The sequence below is a fragment of the Nilaparvata lugens genome, chromosome 8 (genome assembly GCF_014356525.2).
Source record: "Nilaparvata lugens isolate BPH chromosome 8, ASM1435652v1, whole genome shotgun sequence".
NCBI classification, from domain to species: domain Eukaryota; kingdom Metazoa; phylum Arthropoda; class Insecta; order Hemiptera; family Delphacidae; genus Nilaparvata; species Nilaparvata lugens.
This window is the reverse complement of record NC_052511.1, coordinates 13,227,693-13,255,232: the sequence shown is the minus strand read 5'-3', so window position 1 is coordinate 13,255,232 and position 27,540 is coordinate 13,227,693. Positions and strand designations below refer to the sequence as shown.

At 35.0% G+C, this 27,540-nt stretch overlaps 1 protein-coding gene across 1 annotated transcript in view; it reads left to right on the top strand.

Annotated features, from left to right (window-relative positions):
• The first annotated feature begins 373 nt into the window (after positions 1-373).
• The window catches only part of LOC111054115 (alkaline phosphatase, tissue-nonspecific isozyme), a 192,971-nt gene continuing 165,804 nt past the window's right edge, over positions 374-27,540 (top strand). The window contains exon 1 of the mRNA XM_039433984.1: positions 374-613. The gene's annotated coding sequence lies outside the window, so the exon portion shown is untranslated. The remainder of the gene's footprint in view (positions 614-27,540) is intronic.

The following is a 27,540-nucleotide window of genomic DNA, read 5'->3' as shown; positions in this document are numbered from 1 at the left end:
TCATCATTACGATGTTTTACGTAGGACATCCTCAAATACAAGTTCATGCGTTTGTGGTGAAATACCATAGATTTTGTGTGGGAAAATTTTCATGAAAGACAAATCACTGGTCGAACCAAAATTTCCACAGTCGATTTCTTCCCCATGTCCAATATGACGGAAAAATCACCTCACCAAAGGCAATCTGGCTCGTCTACTGAATAGCCTCGTTCTTTTTTCAATTAAAATTACGCAGCACTTGTTGACAGTTTCAATTTGTAACTTATGTGCTATCGATTTGAACTGGGAAGAAAGTAGAGGAGAGGGAAATTTGGAAGCAGGGTGGGAAATTCGGACGAAATCTTCGCTTGGCGTCTGCATCACTGGTTGAGTTCAGTTGACGCGGATCCCTTGAAGGACGCGCATGTGTGTTTCGTTACCTCCGTGTTCGCGTAGGAAGTTTTTTGGGGTTCTGATGGCCAGAAACCGATTTAAAATTTTCGCTCAGTGTTCTAAATACGGATGGATTTGTTGAGAATTGTTTTTGAAAAATTGGAAGAAAAACAAACTGGAGTAAAATAAAGAGCTCACAAGTTTTGACCTGGAACTTGCCGGCTCAAATTGAGAAGAAATTGTGAGTTCATGTCATGGAGAATATTACATCTTTATCTCACTTTTTTTGGTCACAACTATAATAAAGCATTATTCTCAATTCTCTAAGAAATGGTTAAATTTTTTGAAAAATACTTGGAATAGCTGCAAACTTTGTAGAGAAAAGTTTATTTGAATTTTACGAGATATCTATAACTTTTTCTTGCTTTCCTCATAGGTATATTTTGAGCTTTTCCTCGAAAGTTCATGTTATATTGGATAGGCTCATGAAATTAAGGGTTTCAAAACACCATCAATTCAATTCAATTCAATTTCAATTCAATTCAATTTATTATTATTAAAAACACACATAACAAGACAAAACAAAATTACAAAGAATTTGAAACAAATAAAACACAATAAAATGTTACAAATATAAAAAACCATGGGCTTTGTGGTTGGGTGTGTTGGAGAAGAGAAAAAAAGAGAGGAAGATACCTAGCCAACTATGGTTTCCCATGTAATAGGCCGGCAAAGAAGAGAAGAGAAGTAATGAGGGAAAAATGTAAGGGAGAAATGGGGGGAAGGAAGAAAACAGAGGAATAGGTACTCAAAATAAAGGTAAGCGAGTCCACTAAAAAATGAAAAAACAATGCTGGAGCAGAAATCTCGAGTCATATATCTAAATGGAAGAAGAAATTACTGTATGTCCAGTTTTTTATATCCAGTTTAATTTTTCCGCTGATCTTATTGTCCATGAGAAAGTGATTTGGAATGAGGTTTATTATTTTAGTACCTATGTAAATTAACTGCCTTCTTATACATTCAATATTAGTGTTATAGGTTACATATTTGTTAGCAGTGGCCCTTAGATTATAATAATTAAGTGTAGAGTTTATTGTGAGAGGAAAATCGGATTTATATTTTATCAAGTATTCAATTACGGTTTTTATGTATAATTGACGTATAGTCATGACCTCAAAATCACTAAAAACCATATCCGTTGGATAGAGCCTGGGTTTGCTTAATATACTTTTAATTATCAGTTTTTGTGCTACAAATAATTCAGCAATATGACAGTTGAAACAGCCTCCCCAAACAACTATGCCATACTGCAGAATTGACTTGACTAGAGCATGATACATCATTTTCAGGTGGTTCTTATTAAGAATTCTGTTAACTTGGTAAAATTTAAAAGATAAATATCTAATTTTTCTACATATGTATTTAATATGAACATCCCATTTAAGGTTTTCATCAATTATGATTCCCAAGTACCTAGTATTATTGACTTTTTTAATGTATCATAAACTATTCAGTATCTTCACTAGCTCTTGATGAGGTTGTCTCTTTCACAATTTATTGCACAACGCCTCAGAAAGATTCCGCACGCAAAAGTATATGTGTGTGAGGCATCTCCATAACTTTTTTCGTTCTCTATCATCTAGTAGCATCTTGACATCAGCGCATTCGTTGTTTTAGAAATGCTGGGAGTCTCAAATCAGTTTCAAATTTGGACTTTTAACAAATTTTTCGATCACATTATTTTGAAAGATCTCCCGAGTCTTCAATAATCAATGTTGTCGTTCAGTTCGAAGTCGAAAATGACGCCCTGGAGTGTGTTTCGATTTATTCGTGAATTAAAATTTTTAGAACATGCTCTGGAGAACCAGACACAATCACATTGGAAATCTGTAGAACATTCAGAAACTATGAAGAACAAGTGAAAATAAATTATTGATAGTCATACTTCTTAATAGAGACTACCATTTCTTGTAAAACATTGGAGAGATCAATTTGCTGGTCTATTTATATGCTGGAACATTTATAAATCGGAAGGATTTCGGAAACATTCCCGTTTGGGAAAAATTGAATCTAGTACAAAAAATAAGTGCATTCTCTCCATAGACGAACTATTCATTTCAATTTATTGATCCATTTTTGCAATTGATGTTTCATATTCCTTTCTTCTTGCTTTGAAGAAACTCCAATGATGCTTTATATTCATGATTGTCATTTCTAGAACAATATATTACAGGAGGAGATAAAGGAGTTTGGACTGTGATTTGAAAAAAATAACCAGAGTATTAGATGGTTGAGATAGAAATAAGAATTATCAGGGTAATTGTTATTGAAAGGTCACTGTTCGTAATATTCAATGGTCCCTGTTCGAGTGTTGAATCAGATTGAAAACAATATTGACCCTTCATTCACGATTATACCGACTTCCTCTACACTTTTCTCAATAATTTTCTGGTGTTCATAGCTGAAATAAATGAGGATTAATCGAGATAACTAGGATAATGCATTCTTAATAGAATTCTCTTATAGATTACCCTGAGAAATCATAAATAGTTCATCCTGCACAACGAGAAAAGGTTATTAAGAAAGACATTTTCAAGAAGAAATGAATTATTGAGAAAAACTCAATTATAATTTGAATTTGATGGACTATGAGAGACCTGCTACGTTATTGAAATAAAGTATATTCTGAAAGACCGTTTAACTTGTGCCATCGGCTATAGTACATGATATTATAACTCTCCACAATTCTCCAATCGATATCAGCATTTAAACTATCATCAGAAAATTGTCAATAAAAATAAATATATATTTTGATACGGAAAGAAACTGGTAACTCCCCAGAATATACCACTCAACTGTACACTCCATATCTAGTGTCGATTTCATGAACCTTGATAGAGCTCAAATCTAATTTCTATGAGAGTGCGATGGATAATTAATTCTCAAGAGATCTAGGGTCTGGTTGACGCTGCTGAATGTTGGGGCACCAGTATATAACTGGGTCAAACTTAATGCTCCAGTCGAGAACGAAACTGAACTTATTTGGTACCAATGTTTCATCAATCACGATCCATAATCTGATAGTTAGCAGAATCAATGTCACAAAAAAAACATAATGTTTCTCATTGTTACTCTATTCCTCTTTCTCCACATCCATTTACTCTATACTAATACGTAGTTTCAGTGCTATAGACTTACAGTGTATCCTATACTCATGGGTGGTCTTACAGAAAAGCTCACTATGCTGAGTTTTCGTGGAACAAGAAAGTTTTGAAAAAGTTTGTTCAAAGTTTTGAACTAGGGATTAGTCCAATGGTACAATATAGTCGCTTTTAAAAGTTATAGTTCTGTATCGATTACTTTGTGAACTGTTTCACATCTTGAGAAGTTTTTAAGTAATTGAGAGCACTGGGACTGAAAGTTAACTGGAGTTTGATACTTTGGCCAAACTAAACTTATTATAACTACTCCGAGTAAACGTATTCCAAATAAAGATGCCATTATAGTTCTGGCAAATTCATTTTAAATCATGTAGATTGAAGAATGATATCGAATTAATGTACTTCTCCATCCAGATTGAAAAAAAATCAATTATTTTCACATCTGAAAATCAATCAGGCTTGAATGACCATATCTGACAAAATAAGAGATCAATAGACCTACATTTTTAAGTGATCTACACATCCACAAATCACAGAAATTGACTCAATGTGACATCACTGTTGACATCATTATTGACTATGACATCACTGAGTGATTTTGTAAGACCTATAATATTCTTGAGAAAAGATTAATGAGAATCAATCAGAAGAGAGACAAGTTTTGGAACTGGGTCGTTCCTCATTTTCACTGTGTTATTGTTTTAGATAGATATAAATTATTATTAAAATAATACTCATTCCACAAACAAAATACAGCAGTGGAAAATCAGGTTTTGATGCCGATTTTGAAACATCTCTAAATCTTAATTTAATAAAATAAGCAATTTTATTAAAATAATACTCATTCCACAAACAAAATACAGCAGTGGAAAATCAGGTTTTGATGCCGATTTTGTAACATCTCTAATTTTCAATTTAATAAAAAAGCCATCATAATGGACATCGAGAGTTTCTGACCAATAAACTGTTACTTCTCAAATGAAAGTATTGAGCATGACTGGATTTTAAGAATAAATCAAGGAATATTCGAAAGATAGTTAATTATCAGTTCATGCTTATTTAAATTGGGCATCACTGGAATTTATAAATTGATGAGTATTCGGAAACTATCTAATTATTAGTTCTTGCTTATTTAAATCGAGTTTTGATAAAGGGAATCATACAGTAACCGGAAATGAATGTGAGCTCGATAATAGTGTGATTGATACGGTGTTTTGATTTGAGTTTTGTGACACGAGTCTGTATTTGACACATGTCACCCTCTGCAAAGTGTTTCACGCGTTCGATCATTCCAGTCCACCGAATTCTGTGTCAAAACACAACCAGACAATCAATTCTAGCTTTATAGTTATCGCTCAGTTCCAGTGTCTACCCTATTGATCTTTTCATTTCATGTTTTGGTTCAGTTCAGTTGGTTTGGTTCAGTATTCAGTAGAAAGTGTAGATTGCTTGTTTTCTTCGTGCGTGGTAATGAGAAGTTTCAAACAGCATCATAGAATCTCAGTTTCAATTTATTATATATTAAGAATTTTGAAATCAGTGTAATCAGGTATCGTATTGAAATCCAATTCGATTGCCACATTGATAAATTGAATGAGATTTGAATGATAAACATGGTTACTGTTAATTGAAAAAGTAAGAAGATCTGGAAAATCTGAGAGATGTTACTAGGTGTGAGTATTTTTACTAGATTCACAATTTTTGACAGAACTAAATTCTCTCCAAAATACAATAATGAAATGTGCATGGAATTGCCAACCGCATGTGAACTGGCTCAATATAACCAGAGACGAATAATGAAAATTTCGTTATTGAATTCGATTATTTAAGATGCATATGAATTGCGAGTTCGTTATTTAATTTGGTTTTCAATCTACATAAATTCAAAAATACATGTCTATATGACTGTGTTTACATCACAAATTGAACAAGTAAAGGAAATTTAACCTACTTCTTGACTGTGTGATCAACTAAATTTGGAAGAAAAAGTAACACAAGGATTGACTTAGTATTTTATTATCTACCATTTTTTTTACATCAGTGTTGTTTGTCATATAGAAAAAAATAATATTAATGGTTTCTTTCTGTATCATTAAGTGCTCAAAGTGGATTCCATGAGTTTCAGAAGTCTCTTAATACAGGGCTCAGCAATGAACTCTTCTTAATTCTGAATGATAAGCAAAAATTAAAAAAAAGGGGAATATACACCTAGATTGATGAACACTCCCCTTAGCTATTTCACATGATCTCGTTTTAAAAATTATCATTCTTGAATTATGTCTTCCATTGATGACACAATTATATAGATTTATTATCCCAAAGGTCTTCCTTGGATTAACCTGGCATTGATTACTCCCCAAGGTGATTCCACTCTTTGGGAGCATTTGAAGGCTGTTCATCACTTCACAAATGAATATTTTATTTTTATTCATTTTCTGAATATCATCATCATCATCATAAAACCAAGTATTATAATAAACGCATACTATGAGATGGTAATTATTCATTGAAGGTATATTTTATACTCGTATAGTCGTATCATGCTAGTATTTTATGTAAAAGATAAAAGAAGTATTAATGCCAGAATTTATATTCGAGGATGTACTTCTATATTACTATATGCCCATCGTGGTCAATAGGTGCTATTGATAGTATTAAATGCAAATACTAAGAAATAGTCAAAAGCCAAAGATTTCATTGAAAGTAGAAATTATTCAATACTAGCTAGCCCGGCGAACTTCGTACCGCCAAATATTTAATGCATCTCATGAAAAACTTTAGCTGGCAGCACTCCTGAGGAGGCGCGAAGCGGCATTTTGCATCCAGGTGCTTCTTGTTTATTAGTTTTGAAATATCGGGGCACCGAGATTCGCTCGTTATTTTTATTTATTGATAAACAGAACACATTTCTCTAGAATGATCGTGTTTATGTTTCACAGCTGTCTATATGTCATCTTATGAATTTCGGGGTATATATTTTGATTTTTCACATACTCACTCACTCACTCACTTTTTTACTATCCACAGCTGTTAAAGCCAAGGATGAATGATCCTTTTAATGTCGTCAGCGAGTTTTCCCAAGGATGAGACCTAGTGCAATCGAATTTTTATATCATAAACCTACTATGTTTCAAATTTCGTGAAAATCGTTAGAGCCGTTTTCGAGATACGTTGAACATAAATAACAAGATATATATAAAAATACAGAAATTGCTCGCTTAATATAATAGGATAGCAGATGCTATTATTGCAGTTATTGATTTTTTTTTATTTTATCAATATAGATAACTTTCCAACTGCAAAATGAATAATTTACTAAAAATCAATTAATTCTAAATACCGAATACATCACAATTATTCGAAACAAAGCAATGACTTTAGCGCATGTAAGTCTTTAAGCTGAGGCCGCATTGCTGGATGGTTACACACAAAATAGTCATTGTTTTTAATCGGGTCGTTTACAATAAAATACATGGGCGGTTATGGAGCAGCACACACTCTTGTGTACTATCTAGTCTACCGATGGCTGTTGGATGACGCAATGATTATAACAGCTAATTTTTATTTCTGTGTTTGGCCAGCTCACAAATCTTCTCCCATAAGGATTACATGTAAACTTTGAAGGACCGTAGGATATAGTCCTGAAGTGTGATTATGAATTTGATAGGCCACCTGATCCTGAAAATAACGAACACAACTAAAAAAAAATCATCAAATTCGGCGCACATATAAAAAAGTTATTGAATGTCAAAATTTGAGGCTCGATTTCTATTCATATAGATGTATTTACCATATATGCATTAACCACAAAATCAACTTCTCAACTACACAAATGGTGAAAAAAGAGAAAGTATTGATTGCAGTAGCATACTCAATCCCTTTATATACATTCACCGATTATCATCATCATTAAATAAAGTATCATGATAGTTGCATACTATGAGATTGCAACTGTCTATTCGAGGAATATTTCATACTTGTATCAAACTAGTATTCAATGTAATAGAAGAACAAAGTAATAATGCCAGGACCTGTATTAAAGGATGTACTTTTCAAATACCATAATCGCACAATTGTCAATCGGTGCTATTGATAGTGGTGGCATTCTGGCATACATAATCCCTGACTAAGTTGCCGGTGTAGAGACTGGCGTTGGTGTGCAGTTGATTGAGTTGGGCCCGAAGTGTCTAAACAAGATTCTTCCTCTCGCTCCATCATTGGCCCAATGGCTAACGGCTACTTGTTAACAGGTCTCTTCTTGTCTGAATAATTAATAACAATGTTCAAGGCAGTAAAGTTGGAGGTGTCGGCCAAGTGAGTGGAGGGGGGTCTCTAGTCCAGGGAGATGAGGAGCAGTATCAGTCATGTCTTGAGTGAGAAGGAAGAAGGATAAAGATAAAGTGGTGATAAAGTGTGAAAGAGAGAAAGAACAAAGATGATAAGAGGGATGAGGATGATGAGATGTGGTAGGAAATGGAAGTGGGTGGGGAAGAGGGGGGAAATGGTTGTGGTGGGGATGAGGAGGGGTGGCGGAAAAGGTGTAGGTGAAAGAGGACTGGAGGAGTTGGAAGAAGACGGAGAGCGAGCAGGAGGAGGAGAAGTAAAAGGATGATGGAGAAGAGAAGGAGATGTAGAAATCAAAAAAAGGTTAATTGGCAATGAGTGAGATGAGACGAGTCAATTGATAGAAGGAGAATGATTGCCAGAAAAAGAAGAAAGTGAAGCGATCTGAGAGAAAAAGAGAGTGTGCAGAGTTTGTGAAAGAGGGTGTGACAGAGAGATTTGGCATGGAGCGGTGACGAGAAATGGCGAGGAAGAGTGGAGAGAATTGGAAATTATTGCAATAGAGAAGAAGAAGAAAGGTTGAAGAGTTAAATGTGGAAAACTGAGTTGGAAAATAATAAAATGAAACATAGAAGAATAAACATTGAGCATGATAGGATGGAGAAGAGAGAAAATTGTGTAAGAGAATGAGAGAATTTCGCTTTTTTAAAAGAGAAAGTTGAAGTTCAAGAACAAAAAGGTCGAAAAGCTCAAATGGGGAGGAACAGCGTCAGAATGAAATTCACTATTTGAAGACGATGATTAGAAGTAACAAAAATGTTGATGGGGAGAAATGGTAGGAAGTGTGAGTTATAGAACGATGAGATGAAAACTGAATCTTAGAAATAAGTAAGAAAGAATTGAGTAGAGTAAGTGGATAAGTTATTGTTAGAAGAGAAAGTAGAGGGAGAAAATAATATGATAACACATTTAAATTTGAGAGACGGTGAGGGAAATGAACGGGGGGAATCAGAAGAGGAGGTGAAAATGAGTTGGTGACAAAGATGAAGTGTAGAATAAGGTAATCGGGAAGGAGGTGAAGATCTCCCTCTCCACTGTTGTCCATAATGGTCAAGTTGTCGTCCCACCTCATGAGTCCCCAGGGCCATCTGCTTCAGATTAATTGAACACAAATTTGTATCCGTTCTCTTAAGACACGAGGGGTGCAGCGCTCAATTAGCTCACTTCAAACTGTCAGCATTGTTCGAATGGGAAGGGCTTGTGCTATTAATGAGGAATGCTGACCGTTTAGAGTGAATTTCACCACAGAGTTATAGTGCCTGAGGCAATACTCTCCAGCCTGATATGATGCATGGGTCTGCCTGGTCGTCAACTTATTCCGTAGAGAACTTCGTGTAAGCATCAACCTCATGCCCTCATGTTTAACTAATGATTATGACTGGACCTTCTCATCTAGGGTGAGAGTATATAGTACTAACTCAGAGAATATTAGCTCGATAATCATCTTACAACAATATTGATCAAATGATCAATAGTGCCAAATAATCAATTCATGGATGTTTTTCGGTGTATATGTTGATAATTTGGAATCTTGTGAGACAGGATAATCGTCCATAACCTGCAAGGTATCATATCATAATTTCTTTATTCATAAATTTGTACAGTGTATACAATGAATAGTGTCATAAATATATATCTTTGATTAGATACAATTAAAAATGAAATACATAACAAATAAAACATCTACAGAATACAACAATACAAACATACAAACATACAATACAATTCAACTCATAGGAGCTGATCTCATTCATTCAAATATTCTTCGATATTATAAAGAGCTCTCCCAGTTAAATATCTCTTCAATTCCAATTTAAATTTATTGGGATTCAGCTCTTGTTGGATTCGCGTCGGTAGCTTGTTATAGAACTTGGCTCCTATGTATGTGGGCTTCTTCTTGTAGAACTCAAGTCTATGGCTTTGCAAATGTAAAAGTTTATCTCTGTTTCTAGTGCTGTACCTATGATTATGTCCTAACGTCAAAATATTTCCAAGATTTTCTTTCACACTCATTATTGTCTCAAAGATCTAAAGACTGTAAACTGTCATTATATTCAAGTGAGCGAAATGTTCTTTGACTGATGCTATGGGGTCTAGGTGTAAAATTATTCTTATAGCTTCTTAAAGTTCCCCAGTGTATGTGGAAAATTGGCGAACCAAATTCGTGACGAACTTGGTCTTCAATCTGGATTGAACTGATATTGATATTGTATGGCACTCTCTACCATAAACAAAACTATGTATCTAAGCAATCTAAGATTCGTACTGTGTAGTGGCAAGGTGATACAGTAGGTGTTAGCTATTGGATAAAGAAACTCGTTGTCACAACTTCAAATTCATTAGAATATAGAAATACAGGTTCCGGATGATACACCATTATCTGGTGTTATGAAGCTTAAGGGAAGAGCAGCAGAATATGGAGGAGAGAAGTGAGTAAGCAATATGATTGGTCAATGAATGGCCAATCAAGGAGAACATTTGCCATTGGCCCAGATAAGCCGACAATGAACCCAATAGTGAACGTGTCATTCACAAAAACAACAGCAATGTCCTAAAAACTATAATTATTACATTGAAAATTTTAATTTATTCCCTTCACCTAATTAATATAATTAATTTTCGGCTAGCACACAATTTCCAACTTCATAGTTCTGTTATGCCAAAATGAGTATATACCGTTTTGTATTTTCATTTGACATTTTGCAACGTGTTGCACATTCCATCTTCAACTCCATATGAGGAAAATTTTGATTAAGCACTGTAATACATCTATTTATAAATCCATTACATTCTACTTGATTTATACTTTTATGCCAGATATGTTAATTGAATTGAACTATAGTTTAAAAACTGTAACTTTAGATAACCTTGATTCTCAATAAGAGTACCTGTTCAAATAACCTATTAAAAATAGAGTTAAGGAGGTTGTCGGGTGAATAAAGAGTAATAACTAACTCTCATTTTAATTGATTCGAGATTTTCGTTTCATCAAGTTTCTTGAGAAACTGGAATAATAAAATCAAGTGTTTAACATCCAATACTTTCACAGAACATCATATTCCTCTTTATCACTTCAAATTAGAATTGAATTGAGAAATTTTAATCGTTGATCGTCTTATTTTAGATTGAGAAATTTTGAATTTTGAAAGATTATTACTCTTTTGATTAGAAGAGAACTAACAATTATTGAACAGTACTGGGTCTCAAGTGACATTGATAACAGTAGTTCAGTCTTCAGTGGAACTCATCGTCCAAGTTGATAATATAATTTGCTAGGAAGTTATTGCATGTTGGAATCAAGTTGGCAGAGCCCTCAGAAGATTTGCATTCGTTGAAAGGTGAATCGAGCAAGTAGAACAAATCTGTCCTAGAGGTTATAATTTGCCGGCATTGGAGTGGATCACAGTGGATTATTGGTTGGGATGGGTTGCTGGATGAAGTTTAGCGCAGTCAGCAATAATCTTAATCATCTCAAGCCAAGGTCTCAATCCATTAGGATGAAGGAAGTCCGGAAGTTTACAATTCTCTCAACGGGATAGGAACTTCGGAGATGAGTACCAAGAAATTCCAGCTCCAGGCAAAATACTTGAGAAAAGAAATTCAGCTGATCCTTCCCATAAAGAATGGATGCTGAATCAATTTATTGGACGCATACTCTGCATTCACTGAAATTCCTATTCAGATTTCTGACCATGAATTGAATTTGAGAAAAATAAATTTTTCTGCTCTCCTGGTAAAAATGGAAAATTGTGAGCCTCTGTAGGTCTAAGTTTGTTTGTTTTTGAGGATTGAATAGCCTTGGGCTATGTGTCAAATTCTTGGAAAACATTATTCTCGAGGAGATGGAGCTTTTTGCGTCATGAGTTATCCATCGGAGAAAGTTGCTTGAATTTATGCCAAAGAAGTTAACGAATCAGAAAATATTTCCTAAGGCAGGAAAATAATTATATTTATGCTTTCTTCAAATTATCGTTTCCAGATAAGCCTTTTCATAAGATATCGGTGATTTTATACTGATTGTAAGTTTCATCCTACATGGATTTCTTAATCATTGTATCATTCATATATCATTATTATTATATCAACATCATCAATATATTGCTCATAATTTATCATCGCGTTCAGGTACTAAATTTTATCTTGTGCCATGTTAAAGCTGCGTATACCGTAATAGTTATATTGTACTTATTCAATTCAAATATCTATACTTTCTTCACTAAATTTAATTTACTTTTAAATTTTTTAAGTTATATTGTAAATATTCATCATTCTCTTGTTAGTTTCAAGTTATTTCTCATCAGAACTTTTTCCCCACACACAGACTTGTCTATGTGGGGAAAATCACAAGTGTTTTATATTATTTATACATGTACTGCATTTTTGATGATTTTGTGAATAAACTCAATTTGAATTTAAACTTGAATTGATTGCTTCATGATAATATTGTTCTCTATGTGATAAAATTCCTCTGAACAATCAGATGAATGTGGATAAATATAACTTTGAAGTCTCATGATCAGTAAAAGTGATGGATAATAAATTTCGAATATAATATAATTTTACCTAATTGGAACTCTCGTGATCATTGAGTTTCACTAACGGCTCTCATACCATCATCAAATATCGAAGAATAATGTTCATTGTTGAAGTGATGATTTGCATCCATCTTTTCTCGAAACAGATTACGTATCAGTTGAAGAGGTGAGAATATTGAATTGATTTTCGGATCTTCTAGAGAAGTACTCCACTAGTCATTGAATCTCTAATTGGACTCCACGGAACTTTCACTCAGAAAAAATCTGATATCGTAGGAGAATGAATTTTTTCCATGTGAAACGAGATTATAAAATTGAATTTAGTCCCAATAAAATCAACTCCCCACCACGCCCAGCAGAGATTGAGCTTTGATTTTCGAGACACTGAGTCTAGCTTGTGACTCATCCTTTGACTGTGGAGCAATTGTAACCAAATTCATTATAATTATAGTTTGCAAATTGATATCTTTTGAATTTTGAGTGTGAGTTTGGAATATCCATTGTTCATTCATCAACCAGCATACTAAGACTAACTTCACATACTTAATTTGATATCATTTGATCAAAATAATCTCCAACCTGGTTAATTCGATTAAAATGATGTTCAAACTGAATATTGAACACAATCATCAACTTGATCATGTATTTTCGTAAAGGAATGAATATTTCAAGTTTACAATATGGCTCATTAGAGATGGTGCGTAATTTTCAATTGAATCTTCAGCTAGTCTCCAGTTCAGAATATTGTAGTTAGATGTCACGCAAAACAGTTTAGGTACCCGCAAAATGTATATCATTTTAGTCACCCTAAGCATGAACATCTTTTCCGAAGACAGTACACTACAATAACAAGGAGGTCCGTTGGCTCTCTTAGAGTCGGAAATGAATGGTTAGGATGACTCAGGACTGAGTCTCGAGGTTGGGATGACAGGCGTAATAAAGACCTTCTCCAGCAGCAAGTTCCGGGCTCAGTGTCTCAGCTCGCCTCAGCATATTCCTGAGATTTATAACTCGAGGCTCAACTTTTCCTGTTGTATGTCATGGGCGCCTCTCATTGTTGCTGGCAAGAAGCTGTAGCTTACTGTGACTACGTGCTCTGCTCGGGGCTCTGGCTGAAGCCATTGTCGTGAATCTGGCTGAGTGAAATCTGAAGATGATTATGACGATGATGGAGATGTTTCTGGCGCTGGAAATGAATCTGGAAAGAAACCAGATCCGATGAATTATAATTTTTGTTCACATGTTTTTTCCAGTATATATGAAGCTCAAACTGAGATGAGCTGTTCAAAAACTCTTCAGATAGATTCAACAATGAACTGATGTTTTGAAAGCTGGAAGATAAATTATAAAAGAAAAGCTTCTTGGAAGTTTCCCAAGGAATATATTTTTTTAACATTAATTCCATCAAAACTAGATAGATATTGAAACTAGGCATAAATCGGTTCTATAAAGTAGCAGCTTTGTTGTGATGTATTTTGATGCGAGCTTAGGGTGGTCACACACAGATTAGTCAAGACAAGACTAGTCACGTTTAGTCACAATACTTCACATTGATGCTTATTATGACGCAATACACACTGATTAGACATTGCAATTAAACATGACTCAATAAGTAACTATGTGAAGTATTGTGACTAAACATGACTAGTCTTGTCTTGACTAATCGGTATGAGACCAGCCTTATGTTTAAGTTTATGTTTTGAAGGGACGGATTCAAAGAGGTTGAATGTGAGGTTCAAAGAGCCTCACACGTCAACCGAAGATTATTGTGTGTCCCAAAAGTATGTTAGTTAGGCAAACCAACTATCGTGCCCTCTACAAGATCCAGGAGTTTCTTCACTATACCAACATCCCATTCCTAACCTGGTTGCGTACAGCCAAACGCCCAGTATGATATGCTTAACAGTCTCTTCAGACTGATTACAAAGCCTACACATCTGGCTCTCATTTCTGAGTCCAATTGTGTGGAGATGTTTCCTGAAGTAGCCATATCCAGTTATCAGCCTTACCAGTGACCAGCCTTAGTGCCGTATCAGAATCTATGCTCCTTTATGGAAAAGTACATTCTAGAATAAAGGAATTATGATTAAATTTCAGAAAAATACATATGAATTGTTTATTGATTTTTCTAGGTTGAATGAAAATGCAGGTCGAATTTCAAATTTTGAAATGGAACACAAACATTTTTGAAGCCTCATTTTTTGAAATCCTCGATATTGAATTTTTCATCTTCCATTTCCAATCTGTTGCTCTGTTGGGCAACATGATACAAATTTTGGAAATCAATTGGCTTCGTGGTCGCGTTGATGAGCTACCTCATTGAACCAGGCACTCGCTAGCCACTACTCCCATCGCGAGGGTGACGACTTGAAGAGCCGACTCTTTCAAAATCTTATTTAATAATTAGAAATTCGCTCACTGGTGGCTCAAAACCCACCAAAATTTGTAATTCCACTTATCTCTCATCAGAAGTCCGTCTCATTATTTGAGCATCACACTCAGCAAAAAAGTTTTATAGTGTAAGGGTAACCCTAGTTTAACCTAGGTAACCCTAGCCTAACCCTAACCCTAAGTGTAACCCTAGTGTAAGTGTAACCCTACATCCGATTTTTATGAAAAATAGAGCTAGAGCAAAAACTCTCACATTCCAGCTAGTCAATTATAAATAAATCACCAGTGATGTATTCTATGTTCAAATGAATCTAGTATATTGTGTATATTGTTATGACTTATTTAGTTGTTCTACACATGATCAATCATTCTAGACGTTGATCATGCCACAAAACGAAGGGATCAATTAGTTATTCAGTTTCATGCTATTTCAGACTTGTGAGGCACATAATAATTCAAATCGCATTCGTTGTGTAATCCCAAATATTTGCTGGATTACAGCGCATCGGTTGCATCTCTCCAGTCGACAAAACCCGTTAATCATCGCTCTGTTATATGAACTCATGAATAAAATATTGATACAATGATTACGTATTCATCAAAGTTGACCTAATGAATGAACTCAGAGCTGTTCGTGTTGCACATTTAATAGAGAATTGACATTGGTCAAATTCTCCTTCCAATTTATTAGTCTTTGATGAGGAAACTTCATGTTTGAATCCATCGGTTTTTATTTTTCAAAACTTTTTGAATATTCATGCTGAAAGTTTGATTCATTCTGAAAAATACCGCGCCAACTTTTAACTTTAGAACTTCGTTTTTCTGAAAATGTTTTCCCTCTCTTATTGATTGATGACGTCAGAAATTGTTATTCCAAACAGTATCGATTATAGTATTCTACTTTTCCAACTCAATCGAAATTAACAATCTTAATAAGATAACAATCAGTTGAGGTAAGTGTCGAAGCGTATTTACAATCTGCTGAATCTCAGACATTCCCTCTATGGCTTCAAACTTGGTAAGTTTGTTACCAGATGTGAAGTTGTATCTTATAAAAAGCTCATACTTTACTCATACTAAGCTCATACTCATACTTGACTCGTAATAATATTTTCCTGTAACGCTTATTTTTAGATTGAATTTTATTCCCGTATTTTCTATTATGATCTAAACATCGTCCATCTTTCATCTTCCAAGAAGATGTAAAACCTAGCTAAAACGATAATGTGTAACCGCGAAGAGAAGATCTTAGCTTATTTAGTAGATATTATTCTGGACAATATTATTATTGATACATCATCACAACCTACAACTCTACTTGATCAATAATTCTTCGATTCGGTTATTTTCTAAGATAGATTTTCTCATTGAGAATATAATAATTAAAATATTCTCATTTTTATATTCTTGAGAATATAATAGTTATTATGTTATAGTGAACTGAATTCAGAATATTGAAGGCATTTCTTTAAAAGTTGCACTTGAATGCCATGTAACCAGAGCATGAAATCATGTTTTTCTCAACTATTGAATGAAAAAGACTAAGAAATTGCCAAAAACCACAGATTTATTGATACACAGATACCACCGTTTTCTCAACTATAAGAGAGTAACATCGTGAACATCATAAAGCTCCCTTATCCAATAATTTAATCATGCACCGAGAATAAACTAATTTTTAATTGGCTAAGATAAATCTCACAGTATGATTCGTTTACTGTGGACTAACAATATACCAGCGCCACTGTCTGGTTTTATAATATCGATTTAAATCCTTGTTATATCGCCAGTTACATGTTCACAGTAATAAATTGTTTGATATTTCAGAGCGTATAATCAGCTAAGCTAGACGCCTCTGTATCGCTGCAAACAAACAGAACAAACTCAAATCACCTGCGGGTCGAAAACTGAAAATAGACAAAACGTTGCTGCATCATCATTGCATTTAATTAAGAGTTGAAGCGATGTTGATATTCTGTTACTGTACTGAGATCCACTTCCAACTATTAACATTGGTAGAATGAGAAGCATGATGCATGCTGACAGTGTGAAGTGAACCTTACCATAGCTGCATGCGAACTTCGCGGAAATTCGTTTAAACTCATTCAATTCCACTTCGTAACTGACGATTCGATTCAACACAACTTTTGCAGTATGTATCTTGTGTACGTGTTGAATGGGTAGAACTTGTCACAGTGGAGAACAAGTTTGTTCCATTTTGGGGGAAGTGAAGGTTTACATTGTCTCAACTCCCGGTTTGTTGGCAGGGAAATTGGTAATGGAAAGTAATTCACTCATTTGGATACCTTCATCCAGCTGAGTAATTCCTCCTTTAGTCAAGCTGTTTGAATATTGATTTTCTCTAATTCGTGATACAATAATCTATCAAACAATAGCTATAAATTCATCAATATTATTGAATATAGATTAAATATTACTGAACTCATTTAAAATATATTGATATTTTTCATGAATGGACCACAGGTGTAACCCGTGCTCTGCAATGGGTGAATATTACATGGAAGATTATTGAAGGTATTGATGTTGGATATATTCTTTCGGCAAAATTCTAAGTTAATCAGTTTGGTAGTTAAGATGTGATAATGAAACAACATAATTATATTGCTCTCTTTCCTGTTCTAAATCCAAAATCATCATTTCCATTCAGGGTGGTTATATTATTTGGAAACAATTGATTTTCACCAATAAGTTGCTACATTATTGTATAGTTCATGTGATTTTTTAAAAATATACTTATAAGAGTACTGTATTGATAAATAAATTTTTGGATGATTCAACACACGATTGATTCAGTGCATCAAGAGTTGATAGAAACTTATTAGTGTGTGCCACTGTGAATTCATCAATCTCATCTATTCTGATGATGATCAATTAATAATTGAAGGATAATTTTTCTTTGATGATCTGGCAAGAGATGAGAATGTTATGTACCATCTATATATCACCATATACAATATAAGCACATGAGAAGTCATGTACTACCTATATATTTCCATAAACACTATATGCACATGAAAAGTTTTGTAGCACCTGTCTTTTTCTTTCATATTTTTCCTGATTGATGAAATTTCCAAAATGTTATTCCACCAAATAACATTGATAACCGTACTCACTTAATCTATAATTTTATTTCAAATAATATTTTCAAAGCAACTACATTTATCTATGAATATATGTTACACTGTGTTTGATTAGTCAACAACATGACACTACTATTGACAGATACATGTAAGAGTGTTACATTCAGAGTGTCAGCATTCCTTATAATAATATCATCCATTCTGACAATTCTGACAGCCTGAAGTGAATCCCACCAACTAATTACAATGGTACAATCAATCCTTTATGCATGCAATATTGAATTTCAGCACATTGATATCCGTTGAGTATCTATGGATATCCGCATCACCGATATTCATTGAATAGTGACACGAAATTACGGGTTGACTGGCGTGATCATCAACTGCATGTTTACAGGGACGTCAGCAGCCAAGCATACCGCTCACAATCAATATTTCCGGCTTGGGTACGTGAAAGTTTGTTGACAAAAGTGACCATGTTGAGTACGGTTTGACAAACACTAATCCACTCCTATCGTGATGGGAATTCACGATAAACAACAATCTACCGCACAGCACCCCACTTCAACATTATTGAAGTCGTGGCGTTTTAAAGCATGAGTGGCTGTAAATTGATTGAGAATATTATAAAACTTATCATAACTGATTGACAGTGCAAACTAGGTGGGATAATGTACTCGATATTTGCGGGGTGAGGGTACGTGATTTCAAGGGGTTCTCTATCATGATTTACTCTGTAATTCACATTTTATGATAATATACAAAACACAAATTACTGCTATGATAATCCAGTTTGTTTTCTATTATTCCATTATTCGGCAATGATATTCATTAGTTAAATAGCCAAAAACAATAAATACAATTTAACTCAATAGATAAGATAATAAATTGTTAATTGCAACATCTCAGTAATTTCCATCTGTATAATGAATTCAATGATAAAAAATCAATGATAAATTGAATCCCGTGTTATCGGATGGGCACGTTAAACTGTCGGTCCCGGCTGAAGTATGACAGTCGTAAGGCCCATTGACGGCTTAAATTATATATTCAGGCGGTGGAACATTCCCGCAAGGAACTCCCCACCAACAAAAGCCATACGAATTTATTTTTATTTTAATGATAAAAAGTACAATACCAGTTAGTAGTGTAATTATATTATTCATAATCCTATTCCAAGTCATCGGAATTAGTACACTCGTCTATTAATCATTTTATTCAATATCATTCAGGCATGGTTAATATATTGCTATTGTCCTGATACAGCAAGATACATCATGATATTATTGTGCTGTATTCCTTATTTGACTACACAATTTGACTAAGGATGATTTATGTCCAAAGAAAGCATATACAGTATAATAAAACATTCTATTTACTATCACGATTTGGGAAGGATAGAAGGAGACATTATTTATCACGATTAAGGAAGCATTGAACAGGATCAAACGGACAATATTGTCCATTGTTGAATACTTCTCACAAGCGGCTCTTACCTCTTCTTGGAATTCCTCAGTTACTGAGTTCTAAACTCAGAAACGTGATTCTGAACAATATACTTTTCAAGGGAGACTCTCGGAAAAAGTTGCTGTTAATGGAGAAGAGCATGATACCTCTAATACTGTTCTAAGAAATAAGATTATGAATTTGAGAGGATCACAAAGATATCTTTTTTTGAAAAAAACTCCCTTCGTTCCTGTTGTGAAACCAGGAAAACACTTTGACAAACTTTAGTTTTCCAAGAAAATGAAAAACGTGGTCCTTCTCTTAATGTTTCTTTTTTTCAAAATGCTCCGGTATGTTGTTTTGTTGGAGCAACTTTTTACGAAGATATGGTATTTAATCGAGTTTTATGGAGACTGACTGACTGACTGACTGACTGACTGACTGACTGACTGACTGACTGACTGACTGACTGACTGACTGACTGACTGACTGACTGACTGACTGACTGACTGACTGACTGACTGACTGACTGACTGACTGACTGACTGACTGACTGACTGACTGACGACTGACTGACTGACTGACTGACTGACTGACTGACTGACTGACTGACTGACTGACTGACTGACTGACTGACTGACTGACTGACTGACTGACTGACTGACTAACTGACTGACTCACTCACTCACTCACTCGCAGAACTAAAAATCTACCGGACCAAAAACGTTCAAATTTGGTTCAGTTGGCCCTTTAGAGGCGCACATAGAAATCTTTTGGCAATATTTAAACTATAAGGGTGGTTTTTAAGGGTTTAAAGTTCGTCTTTTAGTAGTCTTCTTCTTATTCTCTTAATTATAATTGAAAAATGTCCATACCATAATATGTTAATATAGAACTATAATCTAGAGAGAGTACCTCTTCGAAACAGTTGTTAACTGGTAACTAAATTAATAATTTTGTCAGGTTGGCATTAAGTTGAGTTGACTTTGTTAGGTTGGCACCAAGTTGAAGATTGAAATGCATTTATCGCGGAAAAATTGATTGGGCAATCAGAGCTATTCCTTGGAATATTATATTTCTAGCCGTCAGGCTCGCTTCGCTCACCATATCCGTTTAGCCAGACGTTTAGTCTGGACCCCTGACTGGATCGTCCTAACATATGATCGTCCTACAAATGAAAAATGCAGGTGAGCGAAGCGAGCCTGCTGATTTTATTCTTGGACGATCCAGTCGGGGTCCAGGGAGCGGAGCCCCCTCGCTAGACGGATATGGCGAGCGAAGCGAGCCTGACGTCTGGTATAATATATAATACTGAATCAGTATATTATTATATTAATATAGTATGATATAGTATAATATTGAATCATATTAACTGATAATTCAGTATCAGTATCTCTCATATAAGTTACTGCACCACTTTCAACTTGATATTTCCTCTATTTATTCAGAGCTCTACTCCAATTAAAATATATTTCTAACGGTCTATTTTTGAATCTTGAATTTTGGCTGTGTCAGCTTCAACTCTTCTGCTGTGAAGAATAATAACTGAGGTCAACAGTAACTATACGATAATCACTGTTCATAGTCCCCCTCACGTCAGTCTATTGACAGGAAGGTCACTAATAAAGTGCTCATACCTTTATAAGCTGGCGAGATCCAAGCTCAAACATCTCTTCTGACTAGTCAACTGCTGGTAAGAGAATACTGCTGGGATTTTGCACGTTCCAACTCCTTCGCCCCTTCTCGCCTTCTCCAGTGGGAAATCGGATTTAAAACTTGGCTGGAAAGTGTATTTATTCGCCAGTATACTGTACACGGGTTCCCCCGAGTTTTCAGCTCTTGATAGTAAGCGCGCACTAAGCCGGAATTTTCCGTCCGACGAGTCCCGGAGAGGGATCTTCTCAATTTATCATACGATTAATAGACAGCTCTGCAAATCTCTTACACTAATGGAGATCGGGCGATGACAATGGACCCACCCGAGTGCGCTGCAATATTCGTCAAACAATGTCTCCACTTCTCACTCAAACTCCAGCTGACAAGAATAAAAGCTTCCACTTTACAGCACATTTTGACAATGCATCTCATACAATGACAGCATCATGTAACGTGGAATGAATTACCATTGTCGATATCTTGACACAAATTCTGATGACGTTGCCGATTAATGTAGAATTTGCATTTATGTAGAATACTTACATAGTTGATACTAATACAATGGATGGATGATAGTCATCTCGTTTATAGATGAAGCGCTATACTATGGTACTATACGTACCATAGTTGCAGTTGAAAGTTTTGAATCTAGTTGGAATAAGTTTTAAATTGAAATAGCTATTACAGTTGCAGTAGGTGGAATGAACGCTTGCAAAAGTGTGGAACATTGCTTGATAAGCACCAGGTTGAAATATAATTTTCCTCCACCTACTATCAAAAGTCTCATTTTACACCCTGGAATCGAATACTAAAGTACTACTTTTCCTCCCATGGGACTAAAAATAATTCCCAGCGGGAAAAGTGATCACTTTTACTCCCAAGGGAGTAAAAATAAACCCATAAGATTAACATGGGAAGAAGTCCGACAACGCCGCGATTGAAGAATGAGGAATGTGGCAACACTGTCGTGGTCGGTAGAGGAAAAGTAAAAGAGCTCTATTTCGATCTTTGGAATATTTTAGCTCTAGGAAATAAGTAGCTCTATTTCGATTGTTAGGTTATGTTCAACCGTTGGTGGATATGAAAAAGTACACACCTCTAATGACGTTAGAGGTGTGTACTTTTTCATATCCACCAACGGTTGAACATAACCTAACAATCGAAATAGAGCTGAAATAGTGTGAAAGCGTGAAGATGTAGTAAAATTATTCATTGTTATAGGTATTGGTGTAGGTGGAGGAAAAATGTTGTGTGCATCACGGGACTAAAGTACTTATTCTCCCTCAGGGAAATTGTCGCCCTCGGCTACGCCATCGGGCGACAACAGTTTCCCTCAGGGAGAAAAAGTTGCACTTTAGTCCCTAGATGCACAAATAACTATTTCATTCTTCTTCTACTATAGTCTTTCTAACTATACTTTCCAACTTCCATAAAATGGTACATGTAAAAAATGTTTTATCAATTGATTATTTCGGATAGGATCTTATCAACCTGAATTGACTTCAAATATTTCATTTTTAATTAAATTTTGGTGATCGAGAAAATTATTCTCTCCTCAACCGGTATCTTGCTGCTTGATAATTCTCGTATTTTTTGTTTAAAAGGAATTCAATATTATTATCAAATATCACTAAAAAATGGAATGAGAAGAGAATGAGAATTGTTATTGAGTGAGTCCCTTCATCTCATGTCTCTATGTTCTCATAAACTTTATGTTTGAATCCATCGGTTTTTATTTTTGAAAAGAGAATGAGAATTGTTATTGAGTGAGTGCCTTCATCTCATGTCTCTATGTTCTCATAAACTTTCACCAATACTTTTGTAACTCTTAATACGAAAAACTTCGATACAGAACCTAACTCGAATTCAAACTTTCATTCACAAAATACAAAAAATATGAACTCTGATGAATGATTAATATGAAAGATGAACTATACTACATTTAAGAGAGCACCAGATCTACAGGAAGTATTTTCGTTGAGGAAAAAATGACGTTGAAGTTCTAACTATCAAACTAGTTTGACCATCGTACTTGCACAAGTTAGTTCTCATCAAGTAAACTATCGAAAATTTCTTTTTCACCCCTCGAAATCCAATAGAGTTTTATAGCTGTCTAATTGAGAAATCGAGCTAGATAGGGTTGGTCTCCTCTCCAAGTTTTAATTATCTAACTAGTATGATCGCCATACTAGACTTTACGAGTTAAATCCTTTCCAGTACAGGGAATCCCTTTCTTCTGTAAAAATCTAGTGAAGCTTGATAGCTGTCTAATTGAGAAATCAAACTGCTCCTGATAATCCGAAGTACGTGCCTCAGTCGACTTGCTAGCTGGCTGGCTTCCAGTGCAAATGTTATGGCACCAAACTCCTCTCTCTGGACTTCTCACTTTCCAAACTAACGTCGTCGTCGTCATACGATCGAGACCCTTCTGCCTCACATTTCTTCCCTTTATCCTCCAACTTTCGCTTTTTCTCCATCTCCCTAAATCTCCTAGCACTTTTTCTTTTTATACCGCTTTCAACAGCTTGATCGTCTTCGTGTTCACGTTCGAAAAGTTGGGAAGATTCCACGTTCGGGAATCGAACTCTGTCATTGGCTGAATCCCACGACGAAACAGTTGGTCGATTCCCGATGGAACCTGCTTTATGACCCAAGCATGATTTGCTTACAAGCTCCTTTACCGATGTAAGAAACTGAATTGAATTCAGGATTCAGTAAGGACTTTCTGATATATCTTCCGTTGCATACTATTGATATTTTGGAAATATTACAAGCTCTATCCATGAAGTAAGTGAATAATGTGGGAGTGCTTTTTGGTGATGCGTAATAGACACCATTTACGGATTTCCTTCGGAAGTTTCCAGCTGTAGCGAATTAACAAAAATATGCTTCGACATATTTCATTTATGAGAAAATCTATGAATTTTCGTCTCAATTGGTTCAGAAAGTCAATCGATTTCTAATAAATTGATAGAATGAGTTCTTGTTCGATAAAACACTATTGGTATCATAGAATGAATTGGAATTGTTGATAATATGAAACTTATCTATGATATAACAAAGAAAAGAATTGACTTATACATGTACGGGTTAGAAATTCACGAATGACGCATTATCACGTCTGAACTACTGGACTGATTATCATGAAATTTTGCATTTTGATTTCTAATTTACCGAGGATGTTTATAGGCCTATTTTGGGTTAGAAATTCACGAATGACGCATTATCACGTCTGAACTACTGGACTGATTATCATGAAATTTTGCATTTTGATTTCTAATTTACCGAGGATGTTTATAGGCCTATTTTGAATAATTCAAGATTTCAGTAGATCAAGTTTTTAGTTTGTCAAGTTTCAAATGAGAGACCCTTTCGGAGCACTGGTTACGTGCTAGTACAAAATGATTTGATATTCCTCTGATTTGATCCTCATTCTAATGATTTTATTAACCTATAAAGCTAACAAAATTAAAAAGAAGTGTATTTGTATTAATATCCATGTGTTTGTAAATTTTGTGAAAATGTTCAAACCGTGAAACTATTTCAAAGGTATCTATTATGAATATAATAATGGAGATTGTGTGCGTGGGCCTATTACTCTAAAGACAGAAATCTGTTTTACTCGGTTTCTATCTATTTTCATAACTACATGCGTTCAGGCGTTGGAGATTATGAGAAAAGAATAATCTCACTGATTAAGTTGCGTTATGAGTCACCGGGAAGTAATCATGAATATTTTACATCTCATTAATTTCATCCAAACTTCTTCTTCTCTAAGTACCTATCCGTTCCGGATGTTGGCTATCTTGATTTTGTTGGTTGCGATTCGGAAGAGTTCTACTGATGTTTTACTGAACCACTTCCTCAGATTTGCCAACCAAGATATTCTTCTTCGACCCGATTTTATCTCGCTGAAGTCCAAACTATGTTCAACTACAACTGAAGGTACAGTAATTTAAAAAGTACAACTAAGAAATTGTATCAGACTTGAAGTAAAAATAATTCATACTTGATTTTTTACAGTGTGGATGGAATCTATGTCTTCGCATAGCATTTTCTGTCAACACCTCCTCCATATTTTGTACCGTCTGGATAAAATTTATGTCCTTGGATAGCATTTACCGCCATGGAAACCTCTCTCAACCACTACAAAGTGACATTATTGAAACTATAGTACTATAATCTGTAGAATGCTGTACAGAGGGATGAGATAAAATGATGATGTATGAGTTCAACCCATTTGCATTTGGGAACTTTCCGATAGGGACAAAAATTGAATATATTAGAATAAATGAATGTATGAATATCATATTCCAGTTGACGCTTCGAGTAAACTCAAATTTTCATGAGTGCCCCGAATCTTTTGCAGTGCCACTTATTTTGATTGAATACGCAGAGGCGAGTCTGGCATTCGGCAATTCGGCAAAGCTGCAATCATGAATTCGTTGCGTGGGATTGGTTACGTTCGTTCAGCGTGCTTTCAAGCCGATAACAGTAGTGGTCCAGAGAGGATACACTCTAAACTGTTAGCATTACTTGAATATAAAACCAATGTTTCCCATTTGATGAATGCTTATAGTTTGAAGAGAATCTTACTAGCGACAATGTAGACTAGTTCAATTATAGTTATGGAGCCTGTAAGCTGCGTTCTTCCACAGCAATAACAATATCCAAAGAGGAAAGTGGCGATTCACATTACAGTACCATGTCACTCACTAATAATTCCTTAACTGAAATTTTGATAAAACTCTGAAGAACAGTGTTATTAGATATGCTGTAGAATATTGTTCCATAATGAAATGGAAACACAATATTTATTCATATATTTTTTTCTTGAATATTTTTTTGTCAATATTTGTTAGAATATTGAAAATTGAATACTAAGTTCGTATTTGATAAAAATATTCATATCTTCCCTGGTAAGGCCTACTCGTATTCACGTAAAATATAATAAATAACATTTCTTCTCTCAACTCTATTTCATCTCTCATGTTTCGACATTTAATTTTATTTTAAGTGAGATCCAAAATTTCTGAGAAAGTGTAATCTGTTTTTCTATTTTCAAGCTAATCAGGATATTTTTGAGTGGAAGAAACAATATATAGAAACAATATGGTGTTCATATTCTATTAGAAAGTTTTTGTTTGAGAACAAAATAGATATCGGGCTCTTTGACATTGGATAATAAAATCCAGTAGAGGAAAAGGTCTTTGGAAATCAGGTGTCTGAAGAAAGTACAGGGAGATGCACTAATATTTATTATTTACTAGCCGTCAGGCTCGCTTCGCTCGCCATATCCGTCTAGCGAGGGGGCTCCGCCCCCTGGACCCCCGACTGGATCGTCCAGGAATGGGATCAGCAGGCTCGCTTCGCTCGCCTGCATTTTTCATTTGAGCATTTTTATCATATGTTAGAACAATCCAGTCGGGGGTCCAGACTAAACGTCTGGCTAAACGGATATGGCGAGCGAAGCGAGCCTGACGGCTAGTAATATAATATTCCCAGGATTGAAGTAGCAGTGCCCAATCAATTTTTCCGCGATAAATGCATTTAAATCTTCAACTTGGTGCCAACCTAACAGTCAACTCAACTTAATGCCAACCTGACAAAATTATTAATTTAGTTGCCAGTTAACAACTGTTTCGAAGAGTTACTCTATCTAGATTATAGTTCTATAGTAACATATGATATGGAAATTTCAATTATAATTAAGAGATTGGGAGAAGAAGAATATACATGCTAAAAGACGAACTTTAAACCCTTAAAAACAACCCTTAGAGTTAAAATATTGCCAAAAGATTTCTTAGTGCGCCTCTAAAGGGCCAACTGAACATACCTACCAAATTTGAATGTTTTTGGTCCGGTAGATTTTTAGTTATGCGAGTGAGTGAGTGAGTGAGTGAGTGAGTGAGTGAGTGAGTCAGTGCCATTTCGCTTTTATATATATAGATTAGCATTGGAGAATATGATATTCTATGTTATTTATATACTCTATGAGCATCGACTCAAAAAACCAAATTATTTAGAAAAATCGAGAAGGATTGAATAAAAAAGAACAATGAAATCATATTTGAAAATTTTCTTTACTCTAGCCTAACACGTGTTTCACAATCTCTGTGATTGGATCACAGAAAATGTTTCCCATTGAACATTCACTATCGATCACGTGTGAAAAAGAAACAGACAGTCCAATTATTCCAGGTTTCAAAGGAACGAGGGAAAACAGGGAAAAATATCGTTATTGTTCAGGATCTAAGCTTGCAAACTATTGTCATTTTCTCTGATGGAAAATATTGTTTGACAACACATTTATCTACTGTGAATCCCCAGAACAGTTGAATGAGAGAGCGCTAGTTTTTCCATATGTATATCACAGTAACAGTTTTACAACAGATTCAGAGCAGAAAAAGCGAGTGAGTGGTTTAGGCTGCCGCTCGTTTGTTTGCTGCAGATGAAATAATTGCTGAAACATCGTTGGTGGAGACCGTTTACAAAAAGTTGAAACCCATTCAGAGACAGAAAACATCTGAA